The 12,572-nt window shown below is 33.8% G+C and overlaps 1 protein-coding gene across 3 annotated transcripts in view; it reads right to left on the bottom strand.

The window, feature by feature from the left end:
* Nucleotides 1–12,572, bottom strand: part of LOC145277036 (vesicular glutamate transporter 1-like) — a 766,656-nt gene that overhangs the window by 206,867 nt on the left and 547,217 nt on the right. The gene's annotated exons all lie outside the window — the stretch shown is intronic.

The raw sequence follows: 12,572 nt of genomic DNA on the forward strand, positions 1-12,572 counted from the left end.
CAACCACCTTATCTTGTAGACTTACTTGACAAAGAGCGAACAAGATCCGAGAACCACACTTGTAATTTATACAATTGTTACAACACAATTAGAAAGTTTTTAATAAAACAGTGCTAACATTCTTAACAAATCCTTATTGCAACCAGGGCGTTGCTATTCGATTGTTAATAGTCTTGAAGCAATCTAGAGTAAATTGAAATAACTTTTAGAAAATTAATTATAATTTATAATTTGAAAAGGCAGGCAGCGGGTAAAGTTGGATGAAAAATAGGAGCAATGCGATTTGCATCCTTCTGTCTACATCGGTCTATTATCCCTACAGGAATTCGCTTGAGCACGAAGGGAGACATCTATCAGGTGATGGTGAGGACTATCCTTCTCTATGGCAGTTAGACGTGGCCTAAGAGAGTGGTGGGTTTACACTAACTGCCACCGTAGGGATCGTGTTGCTGCGTCTACTCTTCATCCAAGACTGATTACGCCCCCCCCCCGTCTGTACTTTTTCAACGAAGTTTCCAGTATTTTCTTTTATTCAGTACAAACGTAAGATGGATGTATTTCTTAAACAGCTCTGGACATGAAAGATATGGTACAAAGCCAATTAACATGTAGCGCATCCAACACTCATATCTCGTGACTATGTCGCTGGGTAAAAAGTTGCTTCGTCTAGCACGTTGCCGAGTCTGGCGCAAAATAAATAAAATACGTAGCATTTTAATAGATTCAACTTACTTTCTTTCAGCTCACAATACATCAAAGAATATTGAACATAATTATGTGTATATTGAGAATAAGAACTTTTAAATAGAAGGCTATAGTTCAATAAACGCTGCATATCCAGTTTATGACGTTTAGGTTCATGATGCGATTTCTTTTTTTCTTTTTTCATTCTACACTCTTTGTCTCGAAGCTGTTTTCTTTTATCCGTCTCGGTGTTTTTGGTGATTTTCGGCTAAGTATCGCCTGAATTGTTTGCTCGTGGCGCACACCACCGTCACCCTAGTCGACATTTCGATAAATACAACTTTGATTTCCGGAGCACTTTCACCGACGGGTAATTGGACGGTAATTCAGTCGTTACAAATAATCAGTCTCTGCCTGGCCCGGTAATTACACTGTGTTTACGGTTTGATCACGAAGGCCTGAAGCAATGTGAAGCTTAAAAAAAAATAGTTTCCAAGGATGAAGCTAGGACAGCATGAGGATGCGAAGACGATTACGGCATTGAAAAGGTAGATATACAGGAATATACAAAGGAAACTAAAATGAAACAAACGAGGCGGATAATGATCGGTGTGGAGTAATGCGGATGGAAACAAAGGTAAGTATCCGAAATAGCAGAGGGAGAGGGGGCTATTGTCAAAACTGAAAAATGGAACGAAAAGAAACGCAAGCATTTTAGGAGAAAAAATAATAGAAGGGCGAGATAAGGAAATTGTCAGAAGTAAATGGAAACGAGAAAAAGAAGGAAAAAAAGACATACTAAAAAATGGGGGAAAAAAAGAAATATAAGCCAAAGGAAAAAAGAAAGCAATATTAAAAAATGGATTAAAGAAAGATTTATAAAACAATAGAAAAAAAATAAAATAAAAAGATAAAACAAGTAAAAAAGAAAGCAAAATTAAACAGTGTAAAAAAGAAATATAAAACAATAAAAAAGAAAAATCTAAAACAATAAAAAAGAACGAAATATCAAACAACGAAAACAGAAATATAAAAACAAGGAAAAATAAATATCAAACAAGGAAAAATAAATATAAAACAAGGAAAAATGTAGAACAAGAAAAAAAAAAGAAAGAATTATTAAACAAGGAGAAAAGAACGAAATATAAAACAAGATAAAACAGACAAGAGCGAAATATCTCTTAGAAAAATACACACTGTGTATTTGTTTTAATACAGATGTGTATAAATAGGTAATTCTTTGTGCATGAATCTAAGGGAGGTAATTCATGATATAATAAATCGAACGCACAAATGAAGAATTATTTTCTGCAAATATTAATAATGATTTATGATGTTATAGCAACAATTGATTTCACAAATTTAATATAAATATAAATGGCATAGGTAGTTTAATCTTTAACATGCTTAGATTAAAAAATATATTTCTTTTTTCTTTACTGACACTTGGGAGGCGCATGGTTAATATTACGATCAAAATACACAATCGTGCATATTAGTAGTTTATGCAATAAATAATAAAAAATAAATATAGTTTTAGTGTATATATATATATATATATATATATATATATATATATATATATATATATATATATATATATATATTTAAATAAATGTTTAGAGGTACAGAATTCATATACAGTTTTAAATATAATGAGCGGAAGTCTCTCGAGAGATCTTTCATGTATCATCTAACCAGGAGAAAATCGCTAGCGTAAAATAATAATACTGTGCCGAAAGTAAAGAGTTCTGATGGGGAACTATTGAATGTGCCAAAAATACAAGGACACTAAAATAAAGTTTATTAACGTTTAAACAACGATTAAAATATTGACACAACGAGGGGGAAAATGTGAGAAAAGATTCAAAGTTCCCCAAAGAGAAACAATGCGTTAGATGTTTTTTTCTGTCGGCACAAAGAAGGTTTCCGCACCGCAATAGAGACAGACTCCAAAATCTTTAAATTGTTTCTGGAGTCCGCTCTATGTAGCACCTCGAACCATTCTATTTTATATCTATCGGCACAGCACGGGTTGCCAACCATATAGTTCCCCATCAGAACTCTTTACTTTCGACATAATATTATTATTTTTACGTTATCGATTTTCTCCTGATGAGATGATAGCTGAAAGAGCTCTCGAGAGACTTCCGCCCATTATATTTAAAACTATGTATGTATATATATATATACATATATATATATATATATATATATATATATATATATATATATATATATATATATATCTCATAATTTAGTAATTTAAATTTTATGATGTAAAATGGGGAAATGTCAAATCTAGACTTTTTTATATGCAAGACAAAGAATACAATTCAATAAGTATATCTCCTTAACCTATAGGTTTTCGATGTCTACCCATCTCCTCAGATGTGAAAATATTAGCAAATATTAGAAATGGTTTATACATAATTTGCTAAATGCAATAAACATGGAAAATCATAATTAAAAGTTTTAAAGTTTTGAAATCATAGAATAAGGAAAATTATATATTGGTTCAAAATGAAAAGGATATTGAATTTCATATTCATATTGTATGGTAAATTCCGAAGTGAGAATCTTTGATAGCAGTGAAGTAAAGAGACCAATGCATATCTTGATTCTTCCACGACAAAAGGTAACAATCCGAAGTAGGAATAATTCCTTTGTCTCTCCTTTGGTTAGATGATGAGTCCGGTAACGATCACAAATTTAAATGAGAAAATTATGATTTATTTGCTATATTTGGTATATTGGGCAATGTTTATTTAGCTGGGATTGTCTTTATAAAATATTACAGCCAATAATATTTTGTAAGACCGATAATCACTGGATTTCCATACCACTAGATCTATTGCATTATATTATTTTGAAGTATATATATATATATATATATATATATATATATATATATATATATATATATATATATATATTGAAGGTATATTTATTATTTCCTATATAACACTTTGCAGAAATTTCCCTCTGGACACAAATTGTCGTAAGTTTGCAACAACATATGCCACATACAAATTTATTATGTATAGGATATTAGCCACTATCATATGTAACTTTAGAACGACATTTAAGATATATTTAGGCGTTATACATTTCATCCTCGGAGTAAAATCACCATAATAGCAACATCTTCAGACGAAGAAGTTCCTATTTTTCCCTCTAAATAACAAGTCCTCACACTGCCCCCAGTCATCACTGGAAAAAATATACATATTATAACTATATTGTCATGGCAAGTAAGTGGATCACAGATTTATAGACGTACAATTATCTTTCCATTACCCGAATCGAAAATAAATTATTTCTTGCTTCTTAAATTCCGGCAATTCTCATTGGCTGAGGACTGAAAAATCGTTTATTTTGGATTTTTTCTTTTACTTTGTTTTATAACGGGGCGTTTTCTTTTTTGTTTTTTGTCTTTATTTATATTTATATTTTTTCTATACCTATGCACACATTAACGTCGCGAAGATATCGCCTCAAGAACAAACAAACACACCAAAGTCTGAAACAGAACGTGTACTATTGTTTAGTTTTCGCTTTAGGCATTAACCACTTAGAATTAAGTTTACCCCCCTTTATTTTATGCATGTGTTTGATTATAGGCCAATTATACACACACTTTTCTTTAAAGTGACTTTTTTTTACTTTTTATTCATAGTATTTGCGTCTTGGGATCCTGATATTTTGATAACCTCCTCCCTACTAGCAAAATGCGATGTCTATTCTGAAAGCCGTTCTTAATTTGGGGATGTTGCGGGTGACCATTCCGAACATGAGGAGGGTGGGTGTGTCCATTCCAAAAGACATACTTAACATGAGGAGGTTGGGGATGTCTATTCCGAAAGACATTCTTTACATGAGGAGGTTGGGGGTTGGGCAACAACAGCAACAACAAAAGCAACAACAACAACAACAACAACAAAACAACCGTACTTTATTGTTTTATGTGAGGGGGCATGTTTGATTCTAGACCAATTGTTTTTTTAAGATAACCTTTTACCTTGGATCCACCTACACACTTTTCTTTAAAATGATGATTTATTGGTTTTTCCACTATGCTGATTCAGAAGATGTGATTTACATTTGGCGAATACATTTACTTTTTGTGATATAAAACCCTGTATTATTTAATCACTGGCTACTAAATTAGTTTGCACGGGCGAATACCAAAACTAATTATATCCGACCGGCACTGTCACACCCAAATTTCTTTGTTGGTTCATAGCATTTGCGCGTGGGAATGCAGGTTTGTGGCAAATATTTTGACAACCACCACCACTCAAAAAATGGGGTGTCTATTTCGAAATGCGGATGTTGCAAGTGACCATTACAAAAAACATTCTTAACATGAGGAGGTTGAGTGTGTCCATTACGAAAATAGTTCTATTCCGAAAGCCGTTCTTAAGATAAGGAGATTGGTGCTTGGGCAACATCAACAACAACAATAACAATCGTACTTTAATTTTTCTACAAGGAGGGAGACATGCTTTCACCGGGCAACGCCGGTCAACAGGGTTCTACTAGTATATATATATATATATATATATATATATATATATATATATATATATATATATATATATATGTGACACAATGGCTAGCCTCTTTTTAAAGGAGCTGGGGGCTGCTACATTAATACCTCCTATATGTAGCTTCTAACCTTGTGCCTGGTTTTGTGATAAAGTTAAAAACGTTTCATGCAGGTGTTTTGTGGGTTTGGGAACGTTAGATGATGTCGGTTGGGTTTGAATGACAGGTGTTATGAAACTTTTAAAGGTCAGATTTACACGCGGATATCTGAATTTGAAAAACAAAACAGTGTTTAACATTTATGAATATATCTTCTCTCTTTTTTATGTCTTTCTCTCTCTCTTTCTCTATTTCTCTCATTGACTCCTTTTCTCTCTCTTTCAATAAAGAAAGAGAGAATGAAATATAATTTCATTGTCTTAAAACAGTTGACGCTTGGCTTCTTGGGTCGGCGGACGCGATCTAAGCATGCGTCCGATTTCCGCTGGTTTTATAAAAATTTGTTAAATCTTAAATAATTTATATATATTTTTATGAAAATGCATTTGTCGCTGATTTCATAGAGGTGTTTGATTTCAGCATACCTTTAATGCCGACGACAGTAAGCTGCCTCTAACGACACAATGACTACACAAGAAGCGACGATGGGAAGATGCCTACAATGACCACACATTATGTGACCCATGCCAGACAGTTATAGCCGACGACGTATCGACCCGTTTCGTTGATATTTCCAGCATGTGATCATCGTTTAGATATCCTTGGATATCGTTCATTCCTCGTGGAGCTGATTGCGTTCCCAAGACGTTTCTCAACCAAGTAACCCTCCCGGGGAGCGATAGTATCATATTGGTGCCGTGACCAGGATTGACCCTGGTTAATGACAACGACGGATATCGTCGCATCTGTGCCGCAGAATCCAGTATCGACCACAAATACATTTGATGCTTCAAAACACAAGATCGACACTCAGCTAATTCACCGGCGCAACGACACTTCACCCAGAAACCAGCCCAGGAAGCAATCAGCTCAACCTACACAAGCCACTCAAGGAAAAGTATCACCAGAAAAATCCACAGAATCGGGGTAAGTGACTATTTTTCTTTGCATTCATTGTGCATGTTTCGTTCATTTCTAAATAGCTTTCTGGCTAATGGCATTAAAAAAAACAAAGGGTCCATTATTTAACGGACCCTGAATTAATTAACTTAGCCTAAGACTATTCAGATGGAGTCGTATCTGAATGGATCGGAACTTATTTTGATGACCATTCAGACACTTCCATAAAGCCTTATTCGATGAGGTCACAGCACAGTATGGAGAGTTTGTCAACCCTGCTGATGCTGCTCGAGCATTGATTAAGGTGAAGAAATGAATCACTTGCGGAATGTCAAGTCTTGCAAGGCTGGCTTATAGAAACTCTGAAATGAGAGAAGAGTCAGCTGTACAATTGATCATTGATGATTTTCACTAAGGAAGATGTGGCCAAAGCCAACCCAAAGACACTGTCATTTGCCAGAGAAAGTGAAAGGCTTTATGAGCGACTTCGGGGCTGTGTGAAACAAGAAAAAAATCAATAAGAAATTTTCAGGTAGAAATTATTGGCAACTGGACTGAATAGGCTCTCGTACAGTACTCAGGGAACCAAAGGCGGAGGGTTGCCATAGAAAATGGTCTGAGGAGAGTCACGGTTGTTAAAGATGTAGACAACCAGTACAAAAAAAGGAATACTTCCAATCAGCGTGAACGTTTGAATTATTACGAACAAAGATGTCCGAGGTCTGAAAGAATGTAACTTACTCGAATTCAGAAAAACGAAAAACCAAGACACCAGCACAAACTAAAAGTCACAAAACTAACCATATTCAGTCATTAAAGGAAAAAAAAGAATAAGGGTACCCTAGCTCCTAAAATGAAAACAAATCCCGAAGATTCCTGCTCGAAACGGGAAATGATTAAAATTCCTAACACAAAAGGAGCAGAAGAATATGAATTATTCACACAGGGCTCGGACATGATGTGTAGGGTAGATATTATGGGTAAGCAGGTAGCAGCACATTGTTTCCGTAAATCCAGGATTGTTTCTCGCATATGAATATATATGTGTGTATAAAGTTCTTCCAGTTAAATATTATTAAATATTATGATTATTATTATCGTATTTTTGATACTTACCAGTAATGCAGTATTATTTTCGATTTAACAGTAAAGGATCATCATTAGTATTATAAAATTAGAATAAAAAACTCTATCAATACGCTTAGTTTTAGTTGTACAATTTACTTACAGACATTATTCTAAATCTTCAGTTTAATTCCCCATTTAAAGGATATTATCAATAAGTATAAAATTAACAAAAAGAGCACCTTATCATTTAATGGTTTGAGTGGACTGGATTTAATAGATTCAAACAGAGTAAAGATTTTAGGATGTAATTAGGTTAATTAGTTAAAAGGTTGATTTCAGCTTCAAAAATGCAATATTTCATTTGCTTCCTCTTCCTTTCTTTCATTTTATTTTATTTTCTCTGCTTCTTTTTCTACCAAAACGGATACTCAACATTTTTATAGCTTTTTATAGCGTGTTTGAACTTGTCTATAGAGGTCACTCTCTGCTATATATATATATATATATATATATATATATATATATATATATATATATATATATATATATATATATACTTTCTCCCCCACCACTCATCTCTTCATTTTAAATTTCACTCCCCTCCACTACCCATTTCTTCAATAAAAAGTCCCAACCAGACCTTAAAAATCTTTTCACCTGCCAATAAAGAAGAATTACTCCAGAAATATGCCCAACTTGGATTTCTACTCTATGATATGGATTACCCAATATACAGCATGGATCTCATTACCTTATTGATTTAAAGGATAGTTACCTTGGATTTTATCGCCAATTTGGAACTCAACCTTTATATCCTTTTCTTCAATTTCTCCTGCTATGAGACTTCTATTTAACTAATTTTTTATTATAATTTTCAATGTCTAATTGACTTTAGTAAATAGGGTGAATAACGTTATATCTATTTGCTAATATTTTCTCCACTGAAGAGATGGTAGGCATCGAAATCCTATAGGATAAGGAGATAAAATAATAAGTATTCCTTGTCTTACTTTGAATAATAAAACATCCTTGATTTAAATAACGTTTTTTTGAAAATTTCATTGAATCACTATAATTTGCTATATATATATATATATATATATATATATATATATATATATATATATATATATATATACAGATTCATATATATATATATATATATACAGATGCATACATATATATAGAGAGACTTATAGAGACTGAACTATCCCAGGGTCTTATTTTATATATATATATATATATATATATATATATATATATATATATATATATATATATATATATAAATAATAAGACCCTCAGGTACGGTGAACCTAGGATACGATTTTTCAGGTTACGATGTGGAATACGATGTTTTTCCAGACTGGTTACGATATTTGCCCCGCCTTATATTGTTATTTATAATGTTATTTGATTATATACATGTGTATTATATACTGTACTGTATTTTGTTACTAATTTTTAATGCCGCATTCCGGGGTTCTACTGTATATATATATTTATATTCTCTGCTTATTCTGTCATGGACGTGGGCCAGAAGTAGTTTTGAAAACAGCTTTTCTTCTATGGAAGAAAAACTGTTTTTAAGTCGCTTGACGAGGACCTGTAATTTTAACAAATCATCTGTCGGAAACATGGCCAAGGATGCGATCTTGTAAATTTTTCTATATCAATAAAAACATATATTGGTCTTCTTTTAATGAGCATTCTTAATAATCTCGTTGAATTCATTAGTTTTCTCTCTTAAATACATATAACTTAATATATATATGCATATATATATGTATATATATATATATATACAAACACACACACATACACACACACATATATATATATAATATATTTGTTTATACGTATCATTTTGTCTACATACGTGCATACATATTTCTCTACCATAAACTCGTCACCCTATATTGGATGTGAAACCGGCGGTACTGATATTTATGTGACTTTCTGTAAATTTTTAAAAATAAATAAATAAATAAATGTATTTATGTGTATGTATGTGTGTGTAATTGTGTATGTGTGTGTGTACACATCTACACAAAAGAGGAGATTGTAATAAAAAATAGACGAACATATTAAGTTAAAAAAATAAACTAAACATGTCGTTACTAGCAAAACCACTTCCAAACGTAATGAAAGGTCATCCTGACCCGAAGTTGATTAAAAGAAAATGACGAAAAAGAAAATTACACAAACGGAGAAAAGAAAAGCAAATGAAAGAGACAATTATGTGCCGACGTAGTAGGATACGAAGATGAGCCGGAGTAAGAGGAATAGATGAACCGGAGTAAGAGGAATAGATGATCAGGATCGAATCAGAGAGAAAAGATTGCGAAACAGTTTAACCCTTTTCCTGTTTTATTTTAGACGATCAATTGATTACAGAAGGAATTCTGGAATGGTAATTTTCGATTTTTCTATCTTTTCCGTACGGTTATTTGGGAATTAAAATCAGTCACGATTATAAAACATGAGCAGCACAAAACTTTAATTGCTCCGGCCAATCATCTATTCACTACGTTAACAGCATCTCTCTCTCTCTCTCTCTCTCTCTCTCTCTCTCTCTATATATATATATATATATATATATATATATATATATATATATATATATCTTCTCCTACTGTCATGGACGTACATCAGAAGTAGAGATCGGTCATTTCATTCCTGACAAAAATGCATTGAGAATGGTGATGATTTGTGTCGAAAAATAAATTCTGGAGCAAAAATAATCGCTCGTTTTAATGGTACTTCTCTCATCTTCGTAGCTATTCGATTTTTTTAGTAAAAAAATAGGACGCTTTATTTTTGGAACGGCTCTCGTTTGACCAAGCGCGCTTCGGGCCTTCATGCACACAGCCTTCATTATTCACTGACAAAAGTACATTGAGAATGGTGGTGACTATGTAGAAAAATAAATGTTACCCCCTTCGTCTTCGTAACTCTGTAACTTTTCGAGTTAAAAAATGAAGGCTTTACTTTTGAAAGAACTCTCGTATTTATTATTTACAAAATATACGCATGGAAAAAAATAGTCTCAAACCCATTCGTATAAAAAGTTACGGTTTATGTATTAAATAACCAAACGAAGATCGATATGTTTTAAGATTTAAACAAAAATTCATCATTTGGTGAAATATATATTTGCCGTTGCCTCAGCAGAAGACATACATAAAATGGAACAAAGTTGCCACATGAGGTGAGGTGGAACTCCACTCTTAGGAGCTCCACCTAACCCTTCCACATAACCTTTCCTGCCTTGACCAAATACAAAACTGTCTTCGACATCTAGTGGGAGACTGTCTTTCCGTTTTACTACATCCCTTTTCTCACAAAACAGAAGTTGCGAGTCTGCTCTATTGTTACTTTGGTGGTAGCTGCTCGACTGAGCTCTAATCCATATAACGCATTCGCAACAAATACCTGTCTAGCTACAACAACCGCCACTCTATCTGTGCCCAAAACTAAACGCAAATTCCCTGAGAAGAATTTCTGTTCGTCTGTAGAACTCAATACCGTGTGTCTGCTTCTCGGATGACTATGACATGGTTGTTTTCAAATCTAATTTGAATAATTCCTATTCGGCTGTTCTACTAGATAAATTTAGCTCCATCCTAGTTCCGCAATTTGATCACGTGTCTCACCATCTACCTAACACTCAACCCTCAACCCTTATTCTACAGTGGCCTCTGGGCCTTGATAAGTGATGAACACTTGAGTAAAAACATGATGTAATTTTTTAATCAACAACTTCTTTTTTGACTGGATTAAATCATATGATTACCCTTGCTCATAAAAAATAAATAATTAAAAAAGAACAACAACAACAACAACAACAACAGCAAAATAAAACAAAAAAAAACAAAAAACAAAAAACAAAACAAATCAAGTGTATGTTCAATCGGCCTAAAATTAATGATTGTTATTAACTGGAAAAAAGAAGACATTTTTAATGTTAGAATACAAAAGCTTGAAATGTTGTATTGTCATGTTTACATTTCTAATCTAATAACTGTATTTTTTCACCCACGTGAAAAGATGTCCGCCTGAGTTATAACACCTAATAATGTGTCTGAGAGTCAGTTTTATTTTTTGCTTTTCCGAATCCCAAGAACACATCGCATAGAGTGTGGTACTTATCGCCTGTCTTCATCTGATTACGGCATAATCACGTTGACACACCGGTTCTTGTGAAATCACCAGAGTTAAGCAACATTGAACCTGGTCATTACTAAAATGCGTGACCATTTGGGAATTCCAGGTACTGTATGTGCTCTCCGCTTATCACAGCGTTGCTTTCAGTCATTCCAGACTTCTCCTTGCCACTGGACTCAAGCAGTGTCGATTTAGAAAAGATGTGGTTGGTGATTGTGCAACCATTGCCTCACAATTACCCGCGTAGCTACCCTTAAAGAGATTATCCATTGTCTTTTGAGACTGAACGGAAGGCAACAACACATCTAACTTGGTTTGTGCTGTTATAACTTGCTAGTAATCTCAGTGAAATCGAAAGTAAAGGTAGGAACTTATCTAACTCCTCGCCTATGACACGACAATCACAAGTAAATTATTTTCCCGCCCTTTTCACCTATTAATATATAACATTAGTCATATTTTGACGAGAAAGCTGTGCGTGCGTCGAACACTGAGCAACACGGCTTCCTCTTTGATAACGCGTCAATACTGTGTTTGTACAATTCTCAGTTGCGAGAGCAGCACGAAACCATAATGCACCTGCTCGACTATCACACACCAGAAGGATTGGTTGGATGAGGGTCAGTATCGCATCGTTATCGTGTTGACACTCATTATGTATGTAATTCGCTCTACGCACAGCCATCTTTAATCCATGACGAATCTGTGGATCGTTGAAAGTTTGTTATGTTGATCGGCAGGAAGATGATAGATATACACGTTGACAATTCTTACCGTTTCCGGTTTTTTCTCCCATTTCCATTTCCCCCCTCTCTCTTTCTCTCTCTTCATCTTTCTCTTTCTACCATTCTGTATCTTTCCCTCTTTTCTGTCACCTTTATTATTCTCAGTCTCCGAATCGCGTTATCTCTGCACATACATTCCCCACAGTTATTGATGAAAATTAAGCTTTTATACACAGGGGGAGAACTCCATGTGGCGATGTGAATAAATATGCCGACTGACGAAGTTCGAATCGAATCAGCTCCATAGCTTCACTTTCA

The sequence above is a fragment of the Euprymna scolopes genome, chromosome 5, assembly GCF_053919585.1.
Source record: "Euprymna scolopes isolate OS-2025 chromosome 5, ASM5391958v1, whole genome shotgun sequence".
In the NCBI taxonomy this organism is placed as follows: Eukaryota; Metazoa; Mollusca; class Cephalopoda; order Sepiida; family Sepiolidae; genus Euprymna; species Euprymna scolopes.